This window comes from Bidens hawaiensis, unplaced genomic scaffold (assembly GCF_021521415.1).
Source record: "Bidens hawaiensis isolate Kalapana, Puna unplaced genomic scaffold, B.hawaiensis_p1.1 tig00000458_1, whole genome shotgun sequence".
Classification (NCBI taxonomy): domain Eukaryota; kingdom Viridiplantae; phylum Streptophyta; class Magnoliopsida; order Asterales; family Asteraceae; genus Bidens; species Bidens hawaiensis.
In genome coordinates, this window is record NW_027491030.1 from 2,858,524 (window position 1) to 2,885,860 (window position 27,337).

A 27,337-nucleotide genomic window follows, 5' to 3' on the forward strand; every position below is an offset into this window, starting at 1 on the left:
GAAACTAGATCGAAATAGAAAAACGACCAAAACGATACAAAAAACCGATATGAAACCGAAAAACTGACCAAAACGAAACAAAAAAAAAAACAAAATGCAATCAAAAAGCTTAGCAAAACGAAACAAAAAAACTGAAACGTAGCCGACCAAAATAAACAAATGAATCGAAACGAAACAAAAAAAACGAAATGAAACCGAAAAAACTGACTAAAACAAAACAACACTGAAACCGAAAAAACCGAGAAATCGAAATTATTGAAACCGAGCATATACCGAAACCGGCCGAAATGAAAAAAAAAACCGAAAAAAACCCCGAAAAACTCGAAATTGAACCGGTACAAAAAGTTTTTTTTTTATATGAACGAGGATGATGGGGGAAACATTTTAGTTATTTTATATTTTGCGTTTTTTATTTATATTTTGAGTTATTATTTTTTAATAGTTTTTTTGAATATTTTTTTTAAAGAGTTTTTAAAACCTTTTGTATGTCAACCTTTCGTTGGGTCAAGATGAGTTAGTATTACCCATCTTGACACATATCCATCCTAACCCACTATTTTAAAAATCCATCCTGACCCCATATACATCCTGACCCATACTCATCCTGACCCATCACCCAAATCCAACCCAACCCACTCTCATTGCCACCTCTAGTTTTACATGTGAAAGTTTTATCTGGCTATTTCTTCCTTACTCGGTAAAGAGTGTTGGCGATGGTCGTAACGTGGTGATTTGATTGCGCATTTTGTATTTGTTTTCTTTTTATTAGAAGATTGAAAAGGCATGTCAGATTTCTCTTTTGGCTAGGTACAAATAAATAAAATATAAAAAGAAATTTATACATGCAAAGCTTGAAAAGCTACATGCAAGCTGCAAACAGTCCAAAAGGGAATGATAATCTTACTTTTTAATATTGTATGTAACATGTTCTAAATCCATAACAATTAATGCTCACAACCGGTGTCGTGACAAAAGAATCAATTCTAATAAAAAAACACGTGTTAATATCTTTTTGAGCATATCACAACTTTATCTTTTGAGTTTTCTCTTTCTATTGCTATGTTGAGTGTCGAACATAGCTAAAAGAAAGAGTCTAAACCGACTGGCAGTCACAACTCATAGGAGAATTCCACTAATTCTCGTTATTATTATTATTATTATTATTATTATTATTATTATGAAAAATACATAATATACCAAGTAAACTACATCTAACATACCAAAGTCTGTCTAACACCAAGTTTAGGAGATTTAATTGATGCATTTAATTTTATTTTTTTTAAACGTAAACTTTTAAAAACAACCGACGAAAAACACCAAAACATACCCTCTTCACAAGCCGGAGGGCACCAACAACCCCAAAACAACACAATTACATGAAATTGAAATTGCACCAATTTGACCAATTAATTGAAGCTTTCTAGACCTATGGTTGTATCACAAAAAGCCCAACGATTTAGTCTCCCCTATAATCGAATCAACCTTGATCTCTATCCTTTAAAAGACTTTTTGATTCTTCGCTTTCCAAATGCTCTAGCAATCGATTATCACAAGTCAGTGAAACACCTCCTTCTCCTTCTCCTCTAACCCCACCGACTTATAACACTCTAAGACATCTTTAACCGAGAAACTATAGATAGGCGGAACCTTACACCAACAGCTTAAATAGTCCCACACTTTCGCCACCACCAAACAACCTGTCGTAAGATGGTATATAGTTTCCAGTCTACCAACAACTTAAATAGTCCCACACTTTCGCCACCACCAAACAACCTCTCGTAAGATGGTGTATAATTTCCAGCCCATCATCACACAAAGGGCATATTATGCTCACTCCTAGTATGTTTATTTGCACACTAATTATGTATTAAATGCATTATTATATTACAACATATGTTGCTTTTTTTTTATTCGGCTTCATCTATATCAGTTTTCTATTCGGTTCATCCATGTGGTTAAAACTTAAAACCTTTTTTTGGGGTAGGGATGACAATGAATTCAAACCCAATGAGAAAATTCGAAACCTAATATAAATGGAATGACATTGACCAATTTACCTAATTCATTTATACATATATATACAGTGGCGGACCCAGGATTTTTGTCAATGGGGTCCCAATTTTTCCGGTTTACAAAATTTTTGGGTCGGTCGTTATTCGGGTCGGGTCGAGAGGAGGAACATAATAAAACACGAAAATATGGTGTCATCGGAAACGAGTAAGTAGAAAGAATATAGATTAGAAACTGGATAGAACATACACTTTTAATTCATTTTTATTCATACCCGAAAAACATAAGCGTAAGCTATATATATATGGTCTTACATGAATAACCAAGACATGAAAAACTAACTCTTACACAAATAAATGATTAATTATAATATACATACACAAGATAAATAATTTAAGTATATGTAAAACTCATGTTGTCATTATATATGTTGCATGGTGATAATGGTTATATGGGATAAACTAAAGTGATAATGGTTATATGGGATAAACTAAAGAAAAAACACAAATACCCTAACTAAATAACTAATATTTACTAGAATATTAAAAAAACAACAAAAACTGGGTATGGTGAGGCTTGAACCTGCAACCTCTCAAAGAAAAAACAAGGGACTTTCCACTGGACTAGTTCAGCCTTAATAGTATGGGTTCCAAGTATTAATTTTTATGGGGTCCTTACAAAATTTAATATATCGTCTCTAAGTAATTTTTAAAAAACATTGGTGTCCCGGGACCCCGATGGGAACTATGTGGGTCCGCCCCTGTATATATATATATATACATATATATATATATATATACATATATATATATATATAATATAAACGAAAACATAAAAATCCTACGTGTCGCGATGTGATCGCCACCCCTTTTTTGGAGTCACCAGATTTGCTTGATTTTTAAATGGAGGCTTCTCATGCATTTGACCCGAATTAATGGGTATGAGTCTTACCAAAACCCAGATATTCCTTAAACGGGTTATAACATCTCATTAAATTAAAAATTATTCTCACCAAATTATTGATGTAAAAATCCTATAAAATAGGATATACTAAAAATTAACATCTTATTTATTTTAAAAAAGATATATATATATATATATATATTATTTTAATTAAAAAACCAATTTTATAGTAAAAAAAACGGGTCTTGGGTCTCATCAAACCATAAGTATATTATTAACTTTCATAAATATTATTTATTATTAATTATAATTAAAAACCAATTTTATAGTAAAAAAAATAAACGGGTCTTGGGTCTCATCAAAACCATATAGCTTTTAAATCGGGTTATAACATCTCATTTATTTGTAAAACAATTTATTATCCATAAGTATATTATTAACTTTCATACAATAAAAAAAATATAAATTCAAAAAATAAATAAATATTAGAACAAACATTAAAAAAAACCCCGTAATACGGGGGATAAAAACTAGTATATATATATATAGGGGATGGATCTTGCGAGAAGTGATATTATAGCGAGAAGTGCGAGAAGTAAATATCAACCATTAACTACACATATCAACGGTTTATGTTACACCATGGCAATTTAGTAAATACCAAGAACTTATTACTAGATGTTAATTGCTTACAATGGCAAAAAAGTAATTAGTGTGTAGCTAATAAAAAATCAACGGCAATTAAACATTGAATGTGACTTTAATGGTGATTATGATTGTGTTTGTTCACTAGAGTGTATGGTACTTGAGTTAATTTTATGCTAACATATTTTTAAGTTTTTGTTATTATTATTTTTTTTTTTGTGTTGGGTAGAGGGAAAAAGTGAATAAATCGCGAAGAAAATTAGCTTTTTCAGGTTTGTAAATGGTATGTTAAATATTGAAGACCCTGAACACGAGAATAAGCATAAAAAGGTTTGTTTTAAACTAATGTGTATCAGAATAAAAAAAAGGATTGTTTTGTTCTTTCCATTTATCTTCTGTACATACGTACATACATACCTACATACGTACGTACGTACCTACATACATCGATCCATACCTACATACCTATCGAATACCCACATACATACCCCAACGCATATGCATTTACATACAATCACACCTACATAAAACCTCGTACACATGAAGCTTTACGACTACGCACATACATCCCTCCTAACAACATATGTACATACCTAAACAATTATGTACATACATACCATGACAACAACGTACACCCAAATATGTACGTATATACATACCCATGTACGAACATAAGTTCGTATCTCGATACAAACAATCAAACGATACGTGCCTACATGCGTACACACATCGAACCCGTCTACATTCCCAAATATATGCCTAGATAGATAGGCACAAGTAAATATACATACATTGATAGATACATTTATAAGAACTGACATACCAGTTTATAAATTATCAAGTACATGTGTAAACAATTAGATAGAAACAGAAACACCTAAATACATGCCAACGTAATATAGACGGGTACATGGTTAAACCATGTGTTTATGAATAAGTTGTTCATTTTTAAACACATGTGTTCATGAATTAGTTCTAATCGATATACATACGTACATAATCAGATATATATATGTTCATGAATCAGTTGTGACCGAGACACATACGTACATAATCATGATGTAGTAGATAATGAAAATTTGCAGTTGGCTACATACTTAACTAATCAAGCAGATGACACAAAATTGTTAAAGAAATGTATGAAAAAACAATAAAAACCACCTTAGAATAAAATGATAAAAAGACACTGTAACTTCCTTGAAAAAAAAAATCAAACTAGATATTATCAACAAACAATCTGCAAACATTTATGGATTTGGGTATAGTTTGCTATAAATATGGGATTTGTGAGGGATAGGTGTATTTTTTTTCTTGAATGGTAATAAATATGCAATATATGAAACATTCAAACCATTAAACATTACCAAATATAATATACGAAAAGATTACCAATACACCCTTGCATATAGTTGAAATAAAAAAATACAAAGAAAATCTATGATTGGCTATAATCATTTCTCGCACTTCTCGCAATAAAAATACTTCTGAAATGAACCAATACCTATATATATATATATGTGTTATTTTACATATATATGGAACGACTAGCTTTTATTCTCATTCATTTATGGATGTTAGTTTACATTATTCGTTTCACATAATTATATATATATATACATACTAGTAAATGTGCCAGCGCGTTGCGGCGGGGACGCAAGAAAATTTAGGTCAGCATGGGGTTAGTTCGTTATGTTATCGGTATTTGGTATCGCAAAATTTGTAGTGGATATAGTTACGAAACGAAAGATAAGAAATATGTATAGCAACATTAACATGTCCATTGTAAGCTTGTCATTTCTCCTTTATAAATTGGCTACAACCTGAACCAGCTTTGCTCATAAACTAACTGATGTGGATTAAATTATAGGAGAGAATTGTTTCAAACACACTGAGAAAACCATAAGATATTAAATTAAAATATTTTACTAATTCAAATGGCTAGCAATAATAATGTCTAAGAAGAACCCAATTTAAGAGAACTTCATGTTATGATATGCATAGGTAGATTAAGTGAAGCAAGTCAAACGCATCAAACATCATAATGTACAACAATTTTAAATTCCTCTATATGATTTCGTCCCCTAACTATGTAACATTCTCGGTTATCGTTTTTTCTCATATGCTAAAACTGGTCCATTAAACTGATTCTCATTTCATTGAATTCGTTTAGAAGCCAAAAAAAAAAAAAGATAATCTACTACAAACCTTATTTTGTTATGGACCATAATCTCATAAGTGTTGCAGTTTCTCCACAATCAACAATAGGTCAAGCTAAAACAAAGGAATTCACCATACAAATAAATTTAAAAAACGTATGCATAATGTATAATTAATGGACGCGTTGGTTTCTAACAACCTCGTATGAAGAATTACACAAACTACAAGTGTATTACAAGATTATCAACTCAGATTCTAATCCAAGTCTCTCTTCATTAGCCCTTTGCTTTGCAATTTCCTTCATTTTCTCAACCCGCAAACAAATTTGTCCTAATTAATTGAAGATCATAAAATAAATAAAACAAGATTAACAGAAAAACTAAGAATAAGAAAGAAAACATAATCACCATTACCTTACGCATATCAGCTTCCTTTGCAATTTCACAACAGAATTGACATTAATATTCACTAGAAAGGTGCCCGCGCGATGCAGCGGGAAACTGGAAACACGTACTTTGATAATTAGTAACAAGTTTTTGGGTGTTTATTATTTCGTTTAAAACTGTGAGATCATTCACCAGTTTGGTTTCACGATTGAAAACGGAGGTGCCGTACATATTGAAATGTTAATTATTTACTTATTTAGTATTAGATATAATATATATTAGACATAGTTAAAATATAGTTAACCACAGTTTTGTTTAATACGAGCAAACTCGTCTATTACAACTTTAATTTAGTCAAATTTCTAGTGTTTTTTTTTATATTTTTTGTTCTTTTTATTATTTCGCCTTCTATTAATTCTAATAAGGTTTATTATTTATATGACCAAAGTTATCTTTGCTCATGGTATGATTCTCTTAATAATGTATTAGTTGATGATTAGTTTGAAGTGAAGGTATATGCAGATTAATAATTCTTGTTTTAAATTTTAAACTCAATTTTTTTATCGAAGTACAAACTAAATCAGAACCTAATCGTTGGTTCGGTTTAGTTGGGTTTTATTTAGAAACAGTTTAGATTCGGTTTTCGACGATAAAAAAACGTGTAAAGTTAACTCATTGTTTAATTAAAAAACCATCAAAAGCAAACCGCACACACTTTTGCATAATTTTTTTTACTTCGAAAACTATTGCAATATGATACTCAAATTAAAGATGATAAAATGCTCGTTTATATGATGTCATTTATTTTAAAAAATTTTAACGTACGAAAAAGTTATGACCGTTTAAAAATCGTGAGGGGTAGTTTGGTTAAAAATGAAAATAAAATAATATATATGTAAAAGACTAAGGACCAATTGTGTAATTTTAAGGGATGAATCTTGTAATTATTTGAAGACATTGCAAATGAATGTGAGATTTGATGTTAGAATGACATTTGTGCCCCTAATTAATGTTGTATCTCATGCATTAAATGTTGTAAATTACCTAAACAAAGCGTCTTAATTTGCCCATCATTGGTATATTATATATAGCATAGATATGGGCAAAAGTCGGTTTCCAAATCAACTTGTAAAAATTAACTTACAAAAATCATTTGCTAGACCACATTGAAATCCAGACAACTCTTCCCCAGTTTCCTTCAATATCTGGTGAATAAGCCTTTACTAAAAATGTCTTGACTACATTAACTACTTAACCAAGTTAAATGTTGTGGGTCTGGTGTTGGGTACAAATCATTCGTCTAAAAATTGAATAGGTGTGTCAAACATTACAGATTTGGACCATTGCACTTCACCCAAACCCTATGAACGACACTGTTTTCCTTACCAGCCCGCTCGCTGTCTCTCTCAATACTAATCCCCTTTCTAACTTTTACATATCACATACTAATTACTAAACATGAGTCTAACTTGGCCATCAAACGGTCGGTCACCTAATAACATGTTTCTTTGCATGTTCCATCAAGCTTGAGAAGATGCTAAAACTGATGCACCTCAACAAATATTAACAGCCAACATGTGTTTTGATTTTTAATTTACGTTTGTGAACATTCGTTTATGTTTGTTTATTCACGTTCATTAATGACGATTCGTTTATGTAACCCATTTAACTATGTAATTTTATAACTATTAAAACTAATTAAAGATGTTAGTAACACGCCACTAACCCGTTAATGTGCATATATATTTGTTTGTTTGTTTGTTTAGGTTCATTCATGTTTGTTTGTGCTCGTTTATGGTCATGAACTGTTTTTTTATAATGTTAACGAACAAACATGAATAAGCACAAGCACAAACACGTACATTTTCTTAACGAACAGAGATGAACAAGCACAAACACGTACATTTTCTTAACGAACAGAGATGAACAAGAGTTAGTTTAATTAGTCGTGTTTGTGTTCAGTTAAAGGAACAAACATGAATACCCATGTTATGCCCCTGTTTGTGTTAGTTCGAGTCGTTTACAGGCATATATAGGATCAACCGAAAACCTTTCTTTCCACTTGAAGTGCTTGTAAGTTGTAACTCATATGCAGCTCGAACAACAATTTCTTCTACCTGAAACATAATCATGACGAACAAGAGATACTTCATTTAGGTTAAAAATGTGTAAAAGGTAATTTAAAATTTACCCTTGAATAATGTTTTACGGTTTTACCTTCCCGGTTTCATCCCTGATGCTATTCAGGACACCTGTTATCTCGGCTTCAAGGGTCTGAGCAGCATTACAACCAGGCTGCAACTTAGGCTTTCCTTCATTAAAATCAAGTATAAAATTATCACATTTTTTATTGCCTTCCGATATGATTTTATTCGTGTTGTCTTTCAAATTATCGCCAGGTTGAACATCGTTGATTCGAATGGAGAATCCATGATTTCCTATCCACCGCGCACTGCATCAAAAAAATATCACCGTTTAGCGTAATAATAGTAATACTTAGTACATTAGTTATATAGTCACATGGTGCTAAAAATGTACCTTAATTTTGCTAATCGGTTCATACATGCAGCAGCAGCAGCATAAGCATTGTAATCCCTAAGAAGAACCGAGTAGATTCCATCCTTGTTTCCGTTCCCTGTAAATAAATAAAAATAATTATAAAAATACAGGAAAGCGGGTCAAATGGGTCAAAGCACCCGTTAAATGGAAAACATAAAACAGACCTAAAGTAACCTTTCCAAGCTGGCCGCTTAAAAGCTCACTATTGTGAATATAAACATATCCATCATTCGGGCACATTGTCTCATACGGCTTGACCTGTTTTCCACTCGGGCTTGTGTAACTCTTTTCAGTAACAGTCAGATTCAAATAAACTTTCATATCTGCATACGGTCGCAACAATACGCTAAACAACTGTTTACCGGTTCAAAGCTCTATTGGCTGCAAGTCAAATAGTAAAAATGCAAAATAAAGTTAAATTAAACGCCATAAGTGCATATACGCACATCAACATATATAAGTATAATTTCTGTTATCTTGCCTTAATTATAGCCGGCATAGGCAAGTCAAGCATTTCCATTGCATCACTCATATAACAAGTTAACAACACATAAGTGAAAACGAAGCACGATCATAAAACGTGTCTTTTCTTGTTATAAGAAACGAAAATGTCAAAAAATCTTGAGTGGATGCAACCAATATCTCCCCGTTTTTCGGTGTGCATAAATTGTTTTGCACCTGCATAATTAAAAACAATTATTTAAGTGACATGACAATAACAATATTTATAACAAGTGATTTGCAAAGATGATTAATTACCCCCATTAGCATTAACGCCTCTGCCCGGGCCTCTTCGGTTTGTGGAAAATGTATATTCATCTCATCACCATAAAAATCAGCATTGTAAGGATTACAAACAGATTCAATGAATCTTAATGTCCTCCAAGGCATAATTCTTGCCTGCATACATCAAATAATAATAATAATACAGCTTTTATTTATAAAAGTTGCATCAAACTCACTCTGTGACACATGATCAACATACGATGCAAACTCGGTTGTCTATTAAAAAGAACAAGATCGCCATCGACTAAGTGTCGCTCAACAAAGTCACCAAATCTTAACTCGTCAGCTAACCGCTTTCTAGCTCTAATAATCAATGACCTGTAACAGTGAACTTTAGTCAATCATGTGTCAACTTTAGTTGACTTTTACCTAAACAGCCCACTAATCAGAACTCAAAGCACTTAGTCTTACAGGATGGTGCCATCTGACTTTCTGATATGCCTCGCACCCGGGTATTTATAGGTACCATTACACACCGCCTGCCTCAGTGTCTCTATATTGTGATGTGTAACCTGCTCAGGATATGTCAAAACCCGAGCCATATTTATAGGAATACCCACCTGGATGAATAAAATCATCATAAGATATTTAGTCTCATAAAAGTATTCAAGACCACAAGTGACATGCTTATGATATGTGTTTTTCACCGTACATCTACCATGCATTAACACAAAATTCAAATATTGAAAACACACATTACTTAATCAAGTTCAAGCAAACGTGTTAAAATATTTAAGCTTTTCTCGTTGGCGAATCTGGGATACACCCGAACCAAATCGGCTTGTTAAGTAAGTAAATGGGTCAAAATATGAGCTGTAAAATATTTATTAGATGAATGACAATTACCATATTAAATTCTTTAACAAAATTCATAGAAAAACATGACCTTAGCAATGAAATCCCAGTATCCGACCGGAACCAGTGCGTTCGTCGCAACCCTTCATCCTTATCTCGATTATGAGAAAGCTGAGGTTTCCTATGAGCCCTACTGATCAAATCCTCTGCAAATGAAAACCTTACAAATATAACTAACACCTTCAATTCAAGTTTTATAAACCCTAAATCATTTTAAACATAATCAAGACTAAGATCTTATCGGTTAAAGACATACATATATAAAAGTAAAAGAAAAGGTGCTACAGTGAAATGCCCAAAAATTGTTATTCTGAAATCGGACATATAACCCAGTATAATATAAAATCTGAGAGCAAAGAACTCACCAGTAAATCGAAGAAAAGAGATGAGATGGTTGATTCTTATCATCTTCTACATCTGAAGCTGTAATAATAAAATTAGGATATATATATAAGCTGTGAAATTGAAAGGGTGAAATTGATGGAGGAATTAACGTGATTGTTGATGTCGATAACGGATGATGGGTTGAATGCGCCGGAGGTAGTAAGCTGTCGGAGAAGTAATGAGCCAATAAATTATACGGCGTAATATGGAAGATGAAGAGGTGCCAAGAAGTATTTACCAGTAAAAGTGTCCGCGCGTTGCGTCGGGGGCGCGACGAGTATTTAATCGGGCTTGATTAGTGTCAGGGGGCGTGTAAATGAATAAATGATTAATATAGTTGAATAAGAAACGAAAGTATTCTGATTAGAGTATGATCTAACGACTAAACTTTGAAAAATGTATAAGTCTATCACGTCTTAAAACGAGTGAGTTGGATTGGGTGTGACAGTTGATGTTGTGACATCTGCCCCGATCCGACCCGACCCAGGTACCCGTTTCTCTGACCCGATCTCTTTCTTTTATGATTTAATATTTATACTTATATTTTACTTTTAATAATAATATATATTTTCCTTCCCGCCTCTTTCTCTCTCTTTCTTTCCGCCGTCCCGTCCCTCTCCTTCTCTCTTTCCGCCTTCTTTTCCCTCTTGTCGCCGTCCCGCCCTTACGCCTTGTTTCCCTCTTTTTCTTCTAACTCTTTGCTTGTCCTTTGTTCCTTCCCGCCTAAGGTTGTCTGCGCAGCTCCACGCGCCAGACCCCTTACAAGGAATCCTGCGTGAAGACCACCTGTTACAGCGATACGCGAGACGAACTCTTCTCGCAGCGCGCTAAGAATGGTAGTTCTTCCCGCGACGCGCTAAGGATTTGTAGTTCTTCTCGCAGCGCGCTAAGAATCGTAGTTCATCCCTCGACGCGCGAAGAATTCTAGTTCTTCCCGCGGCGCGCTAGGAATTTTAGTTCCTCCCGCGGCGCGCTAAGAAATGTGATTCTTCCCGCGGCGCGCTTAGAAATGTAGTTCTTTCCGCGACGCGTTAAGGTTGGTTCTGTCTGCCTTCGCGCTCGCGCTCTCTTGACCTTCTGTGTCTGCCTTCGCGCTCGAGCCTTCTCGCGCTAACCCCCCTTTGAGTTTTTTTCTGTTTAATCTAGCCGTTGCTTTTGAGTTGTCTTATCTTTTGAGCTGTTGACCTAATCTGCTTTATGTCTGAAAAGTTACTTTCGGCGCAGCATGCGCACCAACCCCATTGGTTGGCAGATAAAGTGACTGACATAATCTTTTGAGATCTGCTTTGCCATGCTTGACCTGTACCTTTATCTGATCCGCCCATGCATTTTACTGTTCCCTGTCAGCTTTTTCTCTTTTTCCCTGCTGCCATATCTTTTGATATCTTTTGCTTTTGGAATCTTTTACTTTTTGAGATCTTTTCCCCTTTTTCTAGGGATTGTGTTCCCTAGGGTTTCTCTATAAATAATAATATTATTTTTCCTAACACTACACACACAAAACACTTAATCTCTCCTGTTTTCCTTGCTCTCTGCCGCCTCCCTCTCTGCCTCCGTCTTCCTCCCTGTTCTGCCCTGCTTTTCCGGTAACATATATTATATATAATAATTTACTTATTAATTATGCTAACTTATAATCAAGACTTAAAACCAATCATTAAAACAATAATCTTTAATTATAGGTTAACTTGTGCTTGTTTAAAGTTGGTTCTTGCTTTATCTTACACCGCACCGATTATCAAGTGAGTAATCTCGTACCTAATCCCTTTTTGCTTTTAATGTTTTGGGATGATCATGTGTTCATACAAACTTAGAGTCTTAAACTTGTTTATGAACTTTAGTCGCGCAGTATCCCATGTGTTGAGGACGTTTACTTGGCTGTTTATTTGTATGTGTGTATCATTAACCGCTTTGTTCGGCCTATTCCGAAGTTTTCATGGATCCATTAGATGAACACGGGAGACCTATCGTTTACGGTTTTCTTTGTTTACACTTGCACAGATGTTTTCTCGTTTTTGTGCTCAATTGGGAGCACGGATTGAACTATGAACTATGAGCTATGATCTATTTAGGCTTGATCACAATCTGATTGCACCCTTGTTAAACACCAGACATACACGTGTTGCGCGCAGATTTATTGTTACCTATGTATTGTATTAAACTTGATTTCTCACCAACACGCAAGTGTTTGACGTTTATTTTAACACATGTTCAGGTTTGCAGTAGCTGTTTTGGAGCTTGTGGACACATAGGACGTTTTTACTTTTGGAACTAGATTAAAATGTATCAAGACAAGTTATTGCTGTTCGAATATTATGATTTATAATATATTGATTTATGTTGGTTTATTTATATCTTGTGTTTACTCTGCGCGTGCGCGAATGAATGTATTTATTAAATATTGACACCCAATAGTGTCACGAGTAATGAAACAATATGTGGCGCCCCGATGTATAATCCGCCTTTGGTCGGGGTGTTACAGATTGGTATCAGAGCTCGTTGACTTTAGGATAGGTGGTTAGACGTAACGGCCTAGAATACCTAAGAGTCCCTTCTCGCGCATGAGAGAAATCTCATGTTTGCGCGCTTATTGTTAATTACTCGTTATTTATGAATATGCTCGCGCTTGCGCAGTATATGATTTTATGATTTATTTCGCGATATTTCGACTTTTGCTGAATTTCGATTTTTATTGATTTTTCTTGCATATTCGTTTGTTGGGTTTGAAAATCCGAAAAGTCATGGTGATACATGAATAGTTGATTTTCAATTTCCATTTACGATTATGTTCTGAGGATGGAGACTTGAAAAGTCATGGTGATACATGAATCGTCAATCTCCAATACTCGTTTGCTCGTATATTTTAAATTGGGAATTCGGAAAGTCATGGTGATACATGAATTGTCGATTCTTGATTCGAATTCGTTACCTTTATTAAGTCTGCATTTAGGGTCATTTATTTTACTTTAACTTTTGACAGTAACTGACTTCGCGAAACCAAGCTTTTCGAGGTTATACTTTGCGCTAAAACCAAGATATTAACTAAAATTAAAACTTTTATAGAATGCCTCCGCTATCTCGCCGATTTCAGAGAAGAGAAGCCTCGCGCATGCGTAGACAGCAACGTTCCCAGGAAATGGCCGCCGCGATAGCCCAAGCCTTGAGCCAAAACAATACCTCCAGTTATAACATTAAGTCCTTTAACGCGGGTAACCCTCCAAAGTTCACAGGTCTTGAAGGAGCCACCGTGATGCTCCAATGGCTCGAAAAGATTGAAAACACTTTCCTCCATACCCAATGCCCTCATGACAGACGAACCCTATATGCCTCCAGTGTCCTGGAATCCAGAGCGCTTACATGGTGGAATGGAGTAGCCCATGCGCGTGGCGCAGAAGCTGCTTCCAGCATACTCTGGGAGGAATTTAAGGATCTCTTGACGCGAGAATTCTGCCCCCCCAACGAAGTAAAGCGCCTGGAGGAAGAATTTTGGAACCTGAAGCAATACAGTGGAGAAGCGCGCGAGTACGCGACGCGTTTCCATGAACTAAGCCTGCTTGTCCCTCACCTTGTTACCCCTTCCCGCCGAGCCATAGAGAAATTCCTTGCGGGTCTCCCCATGGAAATTCAAGATTCTGTATGGGCCAGAAACCCAGCAACCCTCTCTGACGCCATCGAGTTGGCCGCTGTGCTCAGCGACAACCATGTCAGAGCAGGAACCCTGTTCCTGCGGGGAGCTGAGAAGACCAGACTCACCAAGACTGCCCCTGAACCAACAGAAACCAAACCTGAACCCTCAAACCGTAACAACCTCAAGCGCAGGCGCAAGGCCTATGCGCTTACCAACCCGCCCATTGTCCAGCAACCCATCTACCAACCTCCAGTTTACACGCCTACCCCACTGACAGCCTACCCAACACCTCCTGTAGTCCATAACTATGCCTTAACCAATCCCGCACTCCCTGCCCCGCCACCTAAGAAACCTTACACAGGAAATCAACCCTTTTGCCCAACCTGTAGACTTCACCACCCAACTCAGACCACGTGTCGACAATGTAACCGATGTGGCCGCGTTGGTCACTCAGCCGAATACTGTAGAGTCCCTCCCGCCAATCCAATTGCGCCAATACCACCAGTGTACCCGCAGAACCCACAACCAACCTACCAAAACCCACGACCCAGATCGTGCTTTAACTGCGGTGATCCCAGTCATTTCCGGAACGCGTGCCCGAGACTACAAGTGCAAATCACACAAGCGAGTCCGGTGAACCAGATTTCGAACCAAGTGACGCGTGGACGAGCTTTTAACATAACCGCGCACCAAGCGCAAGCGAATAATGACGTAGTGAATGGTACATTTTTGCTTAACGGATTTTATGCTTCTGTACTTTTTGATACTGGCGCCGATCGAAGTTTTATCTCTCACGCCTTCGAGCAGAAGTTTGCGCGACCGCGCAACGATTTAAAAGAAGATTTTTCAGTTGAATTGGCTAACGGTGAAACTGTTTTAATTAACTCGGTGATTAAAGATTGCACGCTTAACCTTAACGAAAACGATTTTCTGATCGACCTCATCCCCATGCCTCTTGGAAGCTTTGATGTTATTATTGGTATGGACTGGCTTACGCATAATCGCGCCGAAGTTATTTGCGCCAAGAAGATGATTCGCATACCTCGAGAAAATGGTGATCTTCATATCTACGGCGAAAAACCCTCCCGCGGTCTTAAACTTATGTCTTGCGCCGAAGCCCAAAGACTCATGAGGAAAAGGTGTATTGCATTTCTAGCCCATGTGGTTAAACCTGCTGAAGAAAAGAAGAAGCTTCGCGATATCCCTGTTGTGCGTGATTTCCCTAAAGTTTTTCCTGATGATCTTCCTGGTATCCCTCCCGCTCGTGAAGTTGAGTTCCGTATTGATCTTGTCCCTGGTGCTTCCCCCGTAGCTAAATCTCCTTATCGTCTTGCACCCGCTGAGATGCAAGAATTGGCAAGCCAACTTCAAGAGTTGACTGCTAAAGGATTCATTCGCCCTAGCTCTTCGCCCTGGGGTGCTCCGGTGTTGTTCGTTAAAAAGAAAGATGGATCGTTTCGCATGTGTATCGATTACCGCGAGTTGAACAAACTCACCATTAAAAACCGGTATCCCTTACCGCGTATTGACGACCTCTTTGATCAACTCCAAGGTGCCTCTTGTTTCTCGAAGATTGATCTCCGCTCTGGTTATCACCAGTTGCGCATCCGCGATAAAGATGTTCCGAAGACTGCTTTTCGAACTCGTTATGGCCATTTTGAATTCTTGGTCATGTCCTTCGGTCTAACCAACGCACCCGCCGTTTTCATGGATCTAATGAATCGGGTGTGTAGGCCCTTCCTGGATAAATTCGTGATCGTGTTTATCGATGATGTTCTGGTGTATTCTAAGACCAAGGCCGAGCATGAGCAACATCTTCGGTTGGTGTTGCAAAAGTTTCGAACCGAGCAGCTTTATGCTAAGCTTTCCAAGTGTGAATTTTGGTCGGATGAAGTACAGTTTCTTGGCCATGTTGTTAACAAGATGGGTATCCATGTCGACCCATCCAAAATTGAAGCAATCAAGAACTGGATTACGCCATCCTCTCCTACCGAAATCCGTTCCTTTCTGGGCTTAGCTGGTTATTACCGGCGCTTCATTTCGAACTTCTCGAAGATCGCTTTGCCTTTAACAGCTCTAACGCACAAAGGTAAACCGTATATTTGGGGCTCGAAGCAAGAAGAAGCCTTTCTGACGCTCAAGCGTTTGTTGTGTGAAGCTCCTGTCCTTGCGCTACCTGAGGGTAATGAAGATTTTGTCGTGTATTGCGATGCATCCAACCAAGGTCTCGGTTGTGTTCTTATGCAACGAGGCAAGGTTATCGCTTACGCATCAAGGCAACTTAAGATTCATGAAAAGAATTATACAACTCACGATCTCGAACTTGGTGCAGTCGTATTTGCCTTGAAGATCTGGAGACACTACCTTTATGGTACTAAGTGCATCCTCTACACTGACCATAAAAGCCTTCAGCATATCTTTGATCAGAAGGAACTTAACATGAGACAACGCCGATGGAACGAACTCATCAGCGATTACAATTGTGAGATCCGGTATCATCCTGGTAAGGCTAATGTGGTAGCCGATGCGCTCAGCCGAAAACCCTGCCAGCTTAACTGTATCTTGCCGCGCACGCAGCTTCACTTCGCGCTGATCCAAAGCAACCTTGAATCGCGCATTCGTGACGCGCAGCGCACATCCATCAGTAATGGTAACCTTCGCGCCGAGTTAGCGTGTGGCGCGGAAACGCACTTTGTCCCTAATCTGAGTGGAATTCTCTGTTATCTTAATCGCATCTGGATTCCCTTTGATGAGAATCTTCGCGCTGATATCCTGAGTGAAGCGCACAAATCTCGGTATTCTATTCATCCTGGCGCTGATAAGATGTACAAGGATTTGCGCATTACTTATTGGTGGCCCGGTATGAAAAAGGACATTGCTGTGTTCGTAGCTAGATGTCTGACTTGTTCTAAAGTGAAAGTTGAACACCAACGCCCATCTGGTTTGCTCGAACAACCAGAAATTCCTACGTGGAAATGGGAATGTGTAGCGATGGACTTTATTACCAAGTTACCTTTGACAGCAAGCAAACATGATAGCATCTGGGTAATAGTGGATCGTTTGACTAAGTCTGCTCACTTTCTGCCCATTCGTGAAAACTACCGTGTTGAGCAACTCGCGCAGCTTTATGTCAAGGAAATTGTCTGCCGCCATGGTACTCCTTTGAGCATCATATCCGATCGCGATGGCCGTTTTATATCTCGCTTTTGGAAATCTCTCCAATCTGCGCTAGGAACTCGCTTGGACATGAGTACGGCATATCATCCTCAGACTGACGGTCAGTCTGAGCGAACTATTCAAACTCTTGAGGATATGCTCCGATCTTGTGTTCTTGATTTTGGAGGTAATTGGGATTCGCACCTGCCTTTGATCGAGTTCTCTTATAATAACAGCTATCATTCCAGTATCGGTATGGCCCCATTTGAAGCACTTTACGGTCGTAAGTGCCGCTCCCCGATTTGTTGGAACGAAGTGGGAGAAGCTCAAATCACAGGACCCGAACTTGTTCAAGAGACAACCGATAAAATCGCCAAGATCCGTGATCATCTGCTGACTGCCAGAAGCCGACAGAAGAGTTACGCAGATCGTAGGCGGAAGCCTCTCGAATTTCAAGTTGGTGATCTTGTTCTCCTCAAAGTGTCGCCTTGGAAAGGTGTTGTCCGCTTTGGGAAGAAAGGTAAGCTTGCTCCTCGATATGTTGGACCATTCAAGATTCTCGCGCGTGTGGGAAAAGTTGCCTACAGACTTGACCTGCCGCCCGCGCTCAGTAATGTGCATCCAACGTTCCATGTATCCAATCTCAAGAAGTGTTTAGCCGACGAGAACCTTCACATTCCACTTGATGAAGTTCAAGTTGATGAAACTATGCATTTCATTGAGAAGCCTGTTGAGATTATGGATCGCGAGGTAAAGCAAACCAAGCGCAGTCGTATCCCTATCGTGAAAGTTCGCTGGGAGTCCAAGCGCGGAGCCGAGTTTACATGGGAAAGGGAAGATCAAATGAAGATCAAGTACCCGCACCTGTTCTCTGCGCAACCTACTTCGAGATAAATTTCGGGACGAAATTTCTTAAAGTAGGGGAGACTGTGACATCTGCCCCGATCCGACCCGACCCAGGTACCCGTTTCTCTGACCCGATCTCTTTCTTTTATGATTTAATATTTATACTTATATTTTACTTTTAATAATAATATATATTTTCCTTCCCGCCTCTTTCTCTCTCTTTCTTTCCGCCGTCCCGTCCCTCTCCTTCTCTCTTTCCGCCTTCTTTTCCCTCTTGTCGCCGTCCCGCCCTTACGCCTTGTTTCCCTCTTTTTCTTCTAACTCTTTGCTTGTCCTTTGTTCCTTCCCGCCTAAGGTTGTCTGCGCAGCTCCACGCGCCAGACCCCTTACAAGGAATCCTGCGTGAAGACCACCTGTTACAGCGATACGCGAGACGAACTCTTCTCGCAGCGCGCTAAGAATGGTAGTTCTTCCCGCGACGCGCTAAGGATTTGTAGTTCTTCTCGCAGCGCGCTAAGAATCGTAGTTCATCCCTCGACTCGCGAAGAATTATAGTTCTTCCCGCGGCGCGCTAGGAATTTTAGTTCCTCCCGCGGCGCGCTAAGAAATGTTATTCTTCCCGCGGCGCGCTTAGAAATGTAGTTCTTTCCGCGACGCGTTAAGGTTGGTTCTGTCTGCCTTCGCGCTCGCGCTCTCTTGACCTTCTGTGTCTGCCTTCGCGCTCGAGCCTTCTCGCGCTAACCCCCCTTTGAGTTTTCTTCTGTTTAATCTAGCCGTTGCTTTTGAGTTGTCTTATCTTTTGAGCTGTTGACCTAATCTGCTTTATGTCTGAAAAGTTACTTTCGGCGCAGCATGCGCACCAACCCCATTGGTTGGCAGATAAAGTGACTGACATAATCTTTTGAGATCTGCTTTGCCATGCTTGACCTGTACCTTTATCTGATCCGCCCATGCATTTTACTGTTCCCTGTCAGCTTTTTCTCTTTTTCCCTGCTGCCATATCTTTTGATATCTTTTGCTTTTGGAATCTTTTACTTTTTGAGATCTTTTCCCCTTTTTCTAGGGATTGTGTTCCCTAGGGTTTCTCTATAAATAATAATATTATTTTTCCTAACACTACACACACAAAACACTTAATCTCTCCTGTTTTCCTTGCTCTCTGCCGCCTCCCTCTCTGCCTCCGTCTTCCTCCCTGTTCTGCCCTGCTTTTCCGGTAACATATATTATATATAATAATTTACTTATTAATTATGCTAACTTATAATCAAGACTTAAAACCAATCATTAAAACAATAATCTTTAATTATAGGTTAACTTGTGCTTGTTTAAAGTTGGTTCTTGCTTTATCTTACACCGCACCGATTATCAAGTGAGTAATCTCGTACCTAATCCCTTTTTGCTTTTAATGTTTTGGGATGATCATGTGTTCATACAAACTTAGAGTCTTAAACTTGTTTATGAACTTTAGTCGCGCAGTATCCCATGTGTTGAGGACGTTTACTTGGCTGTTTATTTGTATGTGTGTATCATTAACCGCTTTGTTCGGCCTATTCCGAAGTTTTCATGGATCCATTAGATGAACACGGGAGACCTATCGTTTACGGTTTTCTTTGTTTACACTTGCACAGATGTTTTCTCGTTTTTGTGCTCAATTGGGAGCACGGATTGAACTATGAACTATGAGCTATGATCTATTTAGGCTTGATCACAATCTGATTGCACCCTTGTTAAACACCAGACATACACGTGTTGCGCGCAGATTTATTGTTACCTATGTATTGTATTAAACTTGATTTCTCACCAACACGCAAGTGTTTGACGTTTATTTTAACACATGTTCAGGTTTGCAGTAGCTGTTTTGGAGCTTGTGGACACATAGGACGTTTTTACTTTTGGACCTAGATTAAAATGTATCAAGACAAGTTATTGCTGTTCGAATATTATGATTTATAATATATTGATTTATGTTGGTTTATTTATATCTTGTGTTTACTCTGCGCATGCGCGAATGAATGTATTTATTAAATATTGACACCCAATAGTGTCACGAGTAATGAAACAATATGTGGCGCCCCGATGTATAATCCGCCTTTGGTCGGGGTGTTACAGATGTTAGATTGGATTTGGTTGTGTATTATCAAGCAACCCATTCTTGGTTTTAGACAATCTATTATGTCCATCCCAAAATTGTGATAGTATTTTGTATGGTACGTATGAGTATGTGTCTAGTACGTTAATTTTATTTATTATTGCACCCCTACTTCAAGTGTATATGATTTAGTGATTATGAAGTTAACGATTTGATTATATATATATATACACTGTATACACATGATTTGTGTATATGGACACTTTCAAAAATCTACAAATATAGAAAAAAGTAATTTTAATAAGACATTAATCATGTATAACTGGAAAGAATAATTGTATACTACAAGTAATAATAGCCTACTATCATAAAGACATGTTTTTGCATTGTGAAATACACCCGAGCGTAGGTGTTATGGTTGGCTCATACCAACAGCTTGAAAAGCAATGAAGCTCAATTGTAGTGATATCAGCAAGCATTGCAATAGCTCATTTTAGTTCTAGTATTCTCCGCTTCAGCTGTACAGGGTCAGCCCAATCATTTTGGGATGTAAAGCAAAGTAAAGATGTAGGGTCAGGCCCTTTTTCCAAAAATGTGTCGGTTTAAAATAACATGCAATCATGTGGAATCAATGAATGGAAAACATAAAACACTCAAGATAAAAATAATTCTGCAATATTAGTCTGAAATTTCCATCATGATCAATTGTGACAGTGGTAAATTGTGTAGGCCTCAAAATGTTTACCAGATAATAAGACATGTTAGTGTGTAAAGTTAACTTTTTTCAGAAGAAGTTTTTTTCAATTTAGCGTGACATGTAAATGTGAGTACGCAAGACGTAGATATGTATTGGAATATTGGCTTACTCTGATTAAGCTGAACCAACTTCAAGTGAATTCCCCGGCTATTATTTTTCCTACAACATCTATTTAAGGAGCACATCATTTTATTTGTTAGATGTATGTATGTTTATGTAGTTTGTGCTAGCATGTGTTCTAAGCTTCATTTATGTAAGTGTATCAACAATTAGTTTGAAGTTTCTTCTTTCGTGGGTAAGCTCAATAATAGAATAAACTAACGGAATTAACATAAACCCCTTTACTATGCCACAATTGAATGGTATGAGTTTCGTTTGCTCACTGATAACAATTTTTAAACCGTCGTAAATCATTATGTATTGTTCATGCTTTGGAAAGTCCTGAATTTGAATTTTCGACATGAACCTTATACAACACAAAACATGTTTTGGAGGATATTTTTTTTATTGTACAAGTGCACACATTGGTGGGGGGGGGGGTCATGGCGGCGATTTTTTTGCGCTATAACGTTAGATCATTTGTTAATGTGTTAAATGTGAATTTATATTAAAGGAAAACACACTTACGTTTTTATCAATAAAGATAATATAAAAAAATATTTTCACTGTTGACCTAGGCCATAAAGTTTATCCAAACAAATGTCACAGTATACCCTATTTCACATTGCGTTAGAGATGATAAATCGTCAACTGTGTAGTATGGCTCCATTTTCGATTAGGCAATGTGAAATTAGAAGAACATGTTAGGGTTGTCCAAAAAGTACTATATAAATAATTTGGATTCGTGCGTGATTAAGATCCATGTAACCAACTATATTATTATACAAAAGAAAGTAGTGTGCTAACGCTTTGGGCAGCCACAAGTTGTTTAACCCAAATTGTTAATAAATTTGATTATTAAGTTACAAATTATAAGATGGATGGTTAAAATAATGTGTATATTAAAACTACGAATTCAATTGTCATACGATAAAATTCATAAAATAGACGATAAACTTACAAATTCCCACTATATTTTTCGATAAAGAAGTAGCAAACTATTTGCCTAGACAGAAGTTGTGTAATCCAAATTATTGATCAATTTAATGACAAAGTTATAAATTATAATTTCGGATTGTTAAAATAATTTGGATGATAAAGCTACAAATTCCAGCGGTGTTTGATAAAATTCATAAAAAAAAAACAATATAGTTACAAGTTCTAAGTTTGCATGATTAAAATAAAGGGGATGATAAAGCTACAAATTTTAAGTTTGTCCGAAATTAAATCTTCTTGGGATTGCAAGAGTATCAGTATAAACAATTTCTTGTTATCCTTGATGGTACAACAAAGAATAGTAAGATTCGTCGACATTCTTAGTTGTGTCTATCTCTTCAGTAAATCCATCACTTGAGATAGGCATAAACTTGCAGGTCGCGATTATGTATGTTATGGTCAAACCAAATAGTACAAGATTCATTGGGAATACCCATACTTTTGTTCAGACGTAAACTGTCATCTTCCACAAATTTACGTTCCAAAACGGGAAACCATGAGTTACAAATGTGCAGAGGTCTTTTGAATGACAATCAGATGTCCATCCAAGGGTTTTGTTGGAAGTTTTGGGAAGGTTGTGTTAATGAATTTCCATGTGAGTATCGAAAGCCAACAATAAAACACGTCACCCTTAACCTATGGGGTTGACAACAAAATACAGAATTCCGTTATTGAATGTTCGACATTACCATTTATGGTCCTTCGTTCTTAGTTGATATTCATTTAGGGTTCCAACTATTTTCCAGCCCCGTGATTCTAGTGTGTACTATGGTGATAAATTTTTAAGACATTGGTGTGTCTCATCACCCATTCCATATTCTTTCATAGCGGTTTCTTGTTAATCTCTTGTTATAAACCTAAATTTAGACCACAAATAAGTTCACAAAACTCTATTCGATCCACCAATAAAAAGTTTAACTATTTCAAAATAAACTTCATCTAACTTTGTATTTTATTTCATAATAGGTGGGTATTTTGGTTGTCAATGAGCGATTTTTTCGTAATTAACTCCACCGTGAAACAAATAAACCAATATGTGAAATAATAATAATAATAATAGCACAAGTATTATATTTAATTCATTTCTTGTTTATGATACACTCCTATACTAAAATTTATTAAAAATAAATATTATAATTATGAAAGTAATTTGTAGAAACACAACTACTTGTAGAAACGAAAATCCAGTTAAAAGAATGATATAGACAACTCGTCTAAAAACAATTTGCTTCTTTTACATACAAGCCAAGCAAAACCCCACTATCATATGTTGTCTTCATGTTGCTACACCTACACAGATTGAAGTGTAACCTTCCGCAATTAGAATCAAATTCTCACCGGACAATGCATCAGCAAGAGTGGGTTTTGTGACATTCATCATAACAGGATACTCCCAAACACCCAAACACCCCAGTTCAGATCCATTCTTGGTACATGATTGTGAATATATGGATCATTATAAGGTATATTTTAATGAGAAGAAGGCAAGCCGTATTTGTATGAAGTCATGTTCACTGACCAATATGTGCAATTGTGCACTCTTGGATACAAATAAACCATAAAAATAAACATTGTTGTTAAATAAGTACACAAGTTTTGCAACAAGACATGTAATGAATAATGAAACAACCTGATCATACATGTTAACAACATATTCAACAGCTATACATAATTTTTTTTTTTTAAAAAAATTGCATGCTTTTTGATTAAAATAATGATTTTGTTATCCCCTGATAATTTAAGTCAACATATGGCTTCTAGCAATTACTAATGTAAATGTAAATAATGTTTACAAAAAAATTAAACATGGGAAAAAGTATTTAAAATAAGATTATTTTTTTCCTTAAAGTACAAATTGATTTAAAGAAGGAATCCAGTTTTATTGAAATTGTGAATTCAGATTAAAAATTAACGGTATCCTCTTTGTGAATATTTTTCATTACGTAAAATACAATACTTCAAAAAAAAAGATAGTTAATTACAATTAAAAAATAATCATTTTTGTTATTTGGTACTTCTCAACGATTTTGTGCTTATTTTATAATAATATTTTATATTGCTATCATTTTTGGAAAATTATTTCTCTTTTAAAAAATGCAACGCCTTATATTTAATGAAGCTTAATGTTATAGTGTTTCTAATTCAAATGTAATATTATTTCTATTACTATTGTCTATCTTCAAACAATAAGAACTTTAATCAATGGCAAACTGATACCAATCGATACGTTATTCAATTTTCAGACATTTTCTACATCACCATCATCAATACCAATATTTAAATAACCACAACTATATTAAAATAATCACGTACTTTTTTCTCTTGACAAAGTTTTCTTCATCCCATCTAATTTCCCTTTAATAAACGAATATCTAACAAGAAGTGTTGATCAAAGTTAGAACTAATTAAATGAGTACAAGGAAATGAAATATAACACTAAATGGGGATGAGGATTATTGTTCAACATGGTCACTTAAAATAGACTGCGGGTCTCCCAAGAGAATCCGTATGTTTCCAAGGTACAACAACCGAAGCAGTTTGTTTGTCGAGGAGGACCGAACACCTGACTTGGAACTTGAAACTTCAAATATAGAATTAGAAACATAAGCGTGACAAGCTTTACAAGTGTTTGTATTTTGTTGTAAGTTGATGATCTTGGAAGCATCCTTCTAAACACGACTTCTATTGTTTATATAGTGGATGAGAGGCTTTTGAGTTGGATATAAGAACTAAGGACGAAATAAATAGTCATTAAACGTCTTTAGTGTAATTATTAGTTTAATCAATTCTAATCACAGCTCCTGACCTTTCATATGCTGCATTTAGTGAAACTATTATTATATTAATAATTAATACTAATAATAATATATAATATTAATATAGATAAAGGATATGTAAGCCACAAAGGATACAAGAGTAAATACACAAAACATGACGCTTCATAAACTTGTACGATACGCTTAAAGAATGAATCTATGGATTGACAAATTACTTTTTCTGTCCAATTATGAAATGATGTTTCTATCCTCATGCTCTAATTATGAAATTACTCCATTGCCCATCACTCTTCCTTTATCTATAATATTATTATATATAAAGGAAGAGTGACGGGCAATGGAGTAATTTCATAATTAGAGCATGAGGATAGAAACGTCATTTCATAATTGGGCAGAAAAAGTAATTTGTCAATCCATCGATTAATTCTTTAAGCGTATCATACAAGTTTATGAATATAAAGGAAGAGTGATGGGCAATGGAGTAATTTCATAATTAGAGCATGAGGATATAAACGTCATTTCATAATTGGGCAGAAAAAGTAATTTGTCAATCCATCGATTCATTCTTTAAGCGTATCGTACAAGTTTATGAATATAAAGGAAGAGTGATGAGCAATGGAGTAATTTCATAATTAGAGCATGAGGATAGAAACGTCATTTCATAATTGGGCAGAAAAAGTAACTTGTCAATCCATCGATTCATTCTTTAAGCGTATCGTACAAGTTTATGAATATAAAGGAAGAGTGATGGGCAATGGAGTAATTTCATAATTAGAGCATGAGGATAGAAACGTCATTTCATAATTGGGCAAAAAAGTAATTTGTCAATCCATCGATTCATTCTTTAAGCGTATCGTACAAGTTTATGAATATAAAGGAAGAGTGATGGGCAATGGAGTAATTTCATAATTAGAGCATGAGGATATAAACGTCATTTCATAAGTGGGCAGAAAAAGTAATTTGTCAATCCATCGATTCATTCTTTAAGCGTATCGTACAAGTTTATGAATATAAAGGAAGAGTGATGGCAATGGAGTAATTTCATAATTAGAGCATGATGATAGAAACGTCATTTCATAATTGGGCAGAAAAAGTAATTTGTCAATCCATCGATTCATTCTTTAAGCGTATCGTACAAGTTTATGAATATAAAGGAAGAGTGATGGCAATGGAGTAATTTCATAATTAGAGCATGAGGATAGAAACGTCATTTCATAACTGGGCAGAAAAAGTAATTTGTCAATCCATCGATTCATTCTTTAAGCGTATCGTACAAGTTTATGAATATAAATGAAGAGTGATGGGCAATGGAGTAATTTCATAATTAGAGCATGAGGATATAAACGTCATTTCATAATTGGACAGAAAAAGTAATTTGTCAATCCATCGATTCATTCTTTAAGCATATCGTACAAGTTTATGAAGCGTCATGTTTTGTGTATTTACTCTTGTATCCTTTGTGGCTTACATATCCTTTATCTATATTAATATTATATATTATTATTAATATTAATTATTAATATAATAATAGTTTCACTAAATGCAGCATATGAAAAGTCAGGAGTTGTGATTAGAATTGATTAAACTAATAATTACACTAAAGACGTTTAATGACTATTTATTTCGTCCTTAGTTCTTATATCCAACTCAAAAGCCTCTCATCCACTATATAAACAATAGAAGTCATGTTTAGAAGGATGCTTCCAAGATCATCAACTTACAACAAAATACAAACACTTGTAAAGCTTGTCACGCTTCTGTTTCTAATTCTATATTTGAAGTTTCAAGTTCCAAGTCGGGTGTTCGGTCCTCCTCGACAAGCAAACTGCTTCGATTGTTGTACCTTGGAAACATACGGATTCTCTTGGGAGACCCGCAGTCTATTTTAAGTGACCATGTTGAACAATAATCCTCATCCCCATTTAGTGTTTTATTTCATTTTCTTGTACTCATTTAATTAGTTCTAACTTTGATCAACACTCCTTGTTAGATATAGATAATGTAATATATATATATATATATTTCAATACCATTTTTTGTAATAAAGTTAATAATATTATTAGAGTTTGTTTGATGATAAAATAGTTTCACAAACAAATGAGATCTGATAACACGGTTTACAAGCTATATGAGGTTGGTGAGAACCATGACCCGCTTATTTTAATACTATAAAATTGTTTATTAATTATAAATAATAATATTTTTTTTCACTTGATTAAAACCCGACGGGTTAAAATGGGCTTTTTAATAATCGTGTATGAATTGAACCAGACCCATTGTCATCCTTGTTGTTGTGCTTATACA

General features: G+C 36.0%; 1 pseudogene; it reads right to left on the reverse strand.

Annotated features, from left to right (window-relative positions):
* Positions 1-8,043: 8,043 nt before the first annotated feature.
* On the reverse strand, positions 8,044-23,634 carry LOC143625573 (DNA-directed RNA polymerase III subunit 1-like; annotated as a pseudogene).
* Positions 23,635-27,337: the final 3,703 nt, after the last annotated feature.